The sequence below is a fragment of the Cherax quadricarinatus genome, chromosome 41 (genome assembly GCF_038502225.1).
Source record: "Cherax quadricarinatus isolate ZL_2023a chromosome 41, ASM3850222v1, whole genome shotgun sequence".
NCBI lineage: Eukaryota > Metazoa > Arthropoda > Malacostraca > Decapoda > Parastacidae > Cherax > Cherax quadricarinatus.
Window position 1 is genome coordinate 1114087 of NC_091332.1, and position 6402 is coordinate 1120488.

Sequence of the window (6402 nt, forward strand, 5' to 3'; positions counted from 1 at the left end):
TAAGAACTACACTGTTATCATCACTACTACACTATTATCATCACTACTACACTATTATCATCACTACTACACTATTATCATCACTATTATCGTCACTTGTTCTATCTAGGCTGGAATATTGCTGCACTCTAACAGCACCTTTCAAGGCAGGTGAAATTGCCGACCTAGAAAATGTACAGAGAACTTTCACGGCGCGCATAACGGAGATAAAACACCTCAATTACTGGGAGCGCTTGAGGTTTCTAAACCTGTATTCCCTGGAACGCAGGAGGGAGAGATACATGATTATATACACCTGGAAAATCCTAGAGGGACTAGTACCAAACTTGCACACGAAAATCACTCACTACGAAAGCAAAAGACTTGGCAGACGATGCACCATCCCCCCAATGAAAAGCAGGGGTGTCACTAGCACGTTAAGAGACCATACAATAAGTGTCAGGGGCCCGAGACTGTTCAACTGCCTCCCAGCACACATAAGGGGGATTACCAACAGACCCCTGGCAGTCTTCAAGCTGGCACTGGACAAGCACCTAAAGACAGTTCCTGATCAGCCGGGCTGTGGCTCGTACGTTGGTTTGCGTGCAGCCAGCAGCAACAGCCTGGTTGATCAGGCGCTGATCCACCAGGAGGCCTGGTCACAGACCGGGCCGCGGGGGCGTTGACCCCCGAAACTCTCTCCAGGTAAACTCCAGGTAAACTATACTATTATCATCACTACTACACTATTATCCCCACTACACTATTATCATCATTACTACACTATTATCATCACTACTATACTATTATCACAGAGTACAAAACAAATTCTGGTCACAAAATAGAGCGAAACACCAACGTCAAAGACCTGGGAGTGATTATGTCGGAGGATCTCACCTTCAAGGACCATAACATTGTATCAATCGCATCTGCTAGAAAAATGACAGGATGGATAATGAGAACCTTCAAAACTAGGGAGGCCAAGCCCATGATGACACTCTTCAGGTCACTTGTTCTATCTAGGCTGGAATATTGCTGCACTCTAACAGCACCTTTCAAGGCAGGTGAAATTGCCGACCTAGAAAATGTACAGAGAACTTTTACGGCGCGCATAACGGAGATAAAACACCTCAATTACTGGGAGCGCTTGAGGTTTCTAAACCTGTATTCCCTGGAACGCAGGAGGGAGAGATACATGATTATATACACCTGGAAAATCCTAGAGGGACTAGTACCGAACTTGCACACGAAAATCACTCACTACGAAAGCAAAAGACTTGGCAGACGATGCACCATCCCCCCAATGAAAAGCAGGGGTGTCACTAGCACGTTAAGAGACCATACAATAAGTGTCAGGGGCCCGAGACTGTTCAACTGCCTCCCAGCACACATAAGGGGGATTACCAACAGACCCCTGGCAGTCTTCAAGCTGGCACTGGACAAGCACCTAAAGTCAGTTCCTGATCAACCGGGCTGTGGCTCGTACGTTGGTTTGCGTGCAGCCAGCAGCAACAGCCTGGTTGATCAGGCGCTGATCCACCAGGAGGCCTGGTCACAGACCGGGCCGCGGGGGCGTTGACCCCCGAAACTCTCTCCAGGTAAACTCCAGGTAAACTAGACTATTATCATCACTACTACACTATTATCCCCACTACACTATTATCATCATTACTACACTATTATCATCACTACTATACTATTATCACCACTACTAGACTATTATCATCACTACTACACTATTATCATCACTACTACACTATTATCATCACTACTACACAATTATCATCACTACTATACTATTATCATTACTACTACACTATTATCACCACTACTACACTATTATCATCACTATTACACTATTATCATCACTACTATACTATTATTCCCACTACACTGTTATCATCACTACTACACTGTTATAGTCACTACTTCATTGTTATCATCACTACTACACTGTTATCATCACTAATACACTGTTATCATGACTACTTCACTGTTATCATCACTACTACACTGTTATAGTCACTACTTCGCTGTTATCATCACTACTACACTGTTGTCATCACTACTACACTGTTATCATCACTAATACACTGTTATCATGACTACTTCATTTCTGGGGTTTATCTTTTTCCCGTTTTTCCCCCCCTTTTTATATCCCACTTAATTATCATCCCCTTAAATTTTTTTTTTCACTCAATTTTCATCACTTAATTTTTAATCCTTCCCGATCATTATTACTGTTATCACCCCTTTTTATAGTCCTCTAATTTATCATCCTCTCCTGTTATCATCCCTCCTGTATCTCACTCTCCGTTTTCTCACACTCACGTTATCATCACTAATCATTTTCACACTTTCACTTTAATCCCCCTCATTTTCATCACTACTACACGTTATCATACTACTAAATGTTATCATCCTCCACAATTCCCCTTCACTGTTATCATTACTAAATGATAGCCCCTACTACACGTTTATCACTACTACCTATTATCATCATACTTCCCGTTATAGTCCTCACGTTATACCTCTACACTTTCATCATGTTCATTTATCATCCTAATCCTTTATATGCTACTTCACTTTATCATCAATCTCACTTTATAGTCCTCTTTACTTTATCATCAATGCTCATTTATATCACTCTTCACTGTTTTCATCAATGCTCACTGTTATGTCCATTCACTGTTATATCACTACTAAAGTTGTCCCCTTTTCCTTTATCATCACTCTCACGTTATAAAACCCCTTCACTGTTTTATTCTCTCATTTATGTCCCCGTTCATTTTCTACAATCACGTTTAGTCGCTCTTCACTGTTATCATCCTACTCACTGTTAGTCCTGTTCCCGTTATTCACTTTTCTACATTTATCTCACTCACCCTTTTATATCCCACTCATTTATCATCGTAAATTTACTGTTTTCATGCTACTTCCTGTTTTATCCTACTCCTGTATGGGCCCCTTTCTGTTATCATCACTACTCCTTTTGTCTTCTCCTGTTATCATCACCTACACTGTTATCATCCTCTAAATGTTTTCATACTCTACACGTTTTTCCCTTCTAATAATCGTTGCTCCAGACAGGCCTAGCCTATGAAAAAATCGTCCCCAAATGCTGGCCTCTTAAACCGCCCTTTGCTGGAGGCGGAAGGGCGCAAAACGATGGGGAAAATTTGTCAATGGGCTCAAGCTCACCCCCCTTGGGGCATGGAGGGACATAAATAGAATTAAGGGAAAGAACTGGGGACCGGAAACCTCACCCCCAAAGGGGGAATGAGTTAGTCAGTGCTTGGGCTGCCACACCCAGCTATGAAGTTTTCCCAAACCCAACACAAAAAATACAAATTATAAAGGGGTTAAAACTTGTTTGCTTTATGCTCAGAAGGGATGACTGAAACTTTCCCTTTCACTAATTATGAACTTGATGCAGCACTAACAAAGGGCAACCCACGTCGCCGGGGTGAGGTTTGGGTATTATTTTAAACATACTCAGATTCCCGTGTCGAGTACCAGGTAACCCTTTACTTGAATTATATAACATGAGTTATGTCACTGGGGAACTCCCTAAATCATGGACCAATAGCCCATTATTCCCATTCCAAAGCCCAATCAACAAAACTCTTTTCCTCCCCAAAAATTTTTATTAGTTGCTTGTGAAAAACTTTTTGAAAGGATGATTTTTAATCGTTTATGCACAAAATTTAAAGGGGAATTTTGTCACCCGGTTGCAGGGTTTTCAGGGATGGAAGGAGTGGGGCATCATTGCAACCCCCTTTCATCTTGACACTGACAGTCATACACTATGCCCCTTTTGCCCTTTAAAATGTTTTGATGTACCCAACCAGACATGTAATAAAGGGGAAACCTGTTGAAGGATGTTAATTTTCTCCCGGGATTAAAAGGTTTGCCCAAAACAAAAAGTCCCTTTTTTCCGGGGACATAAAGGGAACCCAAAGATTTTAAATTTGGGAACCCCAAATGGTTAAAAAGTCCCCCCTTTTCCCAACTTTTTGTTTAACCCCTTTACTTAAGCCTTTCCCGCCAGATCAAAGGGAAAGTTTTTTAAAATAATAAATTCACACTCACGGGATTCCCCCAAAACCCCCAAAAAAATTTTCCCAATCAAAAGCCTTGTCAGGATTTTAAAAAACTAAATAAAAAAAGATACCTAACGGGGCCCCCCCCCGGGGAGAGAAAGGGGCCAGTTGTCAGATCCCCCGAGGAGGGGTCTCTTCAGAAAGGTTAAAAAACAGGACTGGGGCCTTTGAGGTTCCAAAAATTAACCTGTTGAATTTTAATTTTGCCAAACAAAAAAGGTAAAATTGGGTTTTAAGGTTTTTCCCCCAAAGGGGTTTCCCAAAAGAAAATTTGGAAAAAAGAGAATTTGTTAAAATTTTAATCTTTGGGAAAATTTAGGGGCCACATTTTCCTCTTTTAAAGGGAAGGGTTTTGAGGGGGGAAAAACTGCAAAAAAAAGAAAATGAAATCATCCGGGAGCCCTCGTTAAATTTTTTTAAAATTTGGGGAAAAAAATTTAATGTTCCGCATTAAGATCGGAATGAAAAAAATATTTTCTTTGGGTTAACGAAGGCAGCCCATTAAAACCCCCTTAAAAAGTTTCTCCCCCAAAATTTTCCCTCAGCATTAAAAACCCCCAGAGGGAAACAAAAAACGGGAAAACCGACCTCCGCAAAACCCAAAATTACAGTTTCTAAAAACCAATTTTACAACGGCTTTCCCCCTGCCCCCGAATACTCCCACCCAAATTACCTTTCCTCCCCTTTCCAAAATCCTTAAATCAAAAACCCAAATTTTCATTTAAACCCAAAAAAAGATCCCTTAAGTGTTTTGATAATTTTTTAGTCACACAGAAAAATTTTTAAAAATTTATTTTGATGGTTCGTTCCCCAGCCCACGGGTGCAGTTGGAAAAGGTTGTTGTCAAAAGGGGATGGCTCTCATAAAAAAATTTGGGAGCACGCATCAATAACGGGGCCTCTCCCCCTTCAAAAGAACTGTTTCCAAAATTTTTGCACTCAAATTTTCCATGTATCTAAGGTTAATTTTAATTGTAACTGATTTCTCTGTCATCCATAAATGCTCTCAACCATTAAGTATAAATTGTATGCTTTTGTTTGAAGCCGACATAGATATGGTAAGATTTGGGGCAGGGAGCCCGAGTGCACATGCTGTGGATTCCCTCTCACTTTGGTTTTTCAGGGTGCATGATAGAAAATGATAAATTGGCTGGGGTGTATGCTTTCAAAGAGGGGGGTAGATTACAACCCGGGTTTGGTATTTGTTTTAAAAACAAAATATGAAAAGAACTTCAAATGAACTTTATTGACTTAAGACTTAGGAGATTGACACAAGTCAGTCCATCTATCACTTCCATCAATGCAGGAGGGGAAAGTCTATGGTGCATCCAACAAGATAAAGACTCTTGGGTGTCACTTTTCGCCCCCCTCCAAGGGTTAATATCTTTCAGGGAAATCACCACCACCCAGATGTAGACCAAAGAAATGTAAACCTTTTCCAGATAAAAATTATTGTCACACATTGGGGTTTATTATGTACTGGAGTGTGATAAAATTAATGAATTTAGAAACACAGCCTGTCCAGATCCCTTTGTAGTTCTGCCTGGTCTTCGATCGAGTGTATTCTTCTCATCAACTTCACGTCATCTGCAAACAGGGACACCTCAGAGTCTATTCCTTCCGTCATGTCGTTCACAAATACCAGAAACAGCACTGGTCCTAGGACTGACCCCTGCGGGACCCCGCTGGTCACAGGTGCCCACTCTGACACCTCGCCACGTACCATGACTCGCTGCTGTCTTCCTGACAAGTATTCCCTGATCCATTGTAGTGCCTTCCCTGTTATCCCTGCTTGGTCCTCCAGTTTTTGCACCAATCTCTTGTGGGGAACTGTGTCAAACGCCTTCTTGCAGTCCAAGAAAATGCAATCCACCCACCCCTCTCTCTCTTGTCTTACTGCTGTCACCATGTCATAGAACTCCAGTAGGTTTGTGACACAGGATTTCCCGTCCCTGAAACCATGCTGGCTGCTGTTGATGAGATCATTCCTTTCTAGGTGTTCCACCACTCTTCTCCTGATAATCTTCTCCATGATTTTGCATACTATACATGTCAGTGACACTGGTCTGTAGTTTAACGCTTCATGTCTGTCTCCTTTTTTAAAGATTGGGACTACATTTGCTGTCTTCCATGCCTCAGGCAATCTCCCTGTTTCGATAGATGTATTGAATATTGTTGTTAGGGGTACACATAGCACCTCTGCTCCCTCTCTCAATACCCATGGGGAGATGTTATCTGGCCCCATTGCCTTTGAGGTATCTAGCTCACTCAGAAGCCTCTTCACTTCTTCCTCGGTTGTGTGCACTGTGTCCAGCACTGGT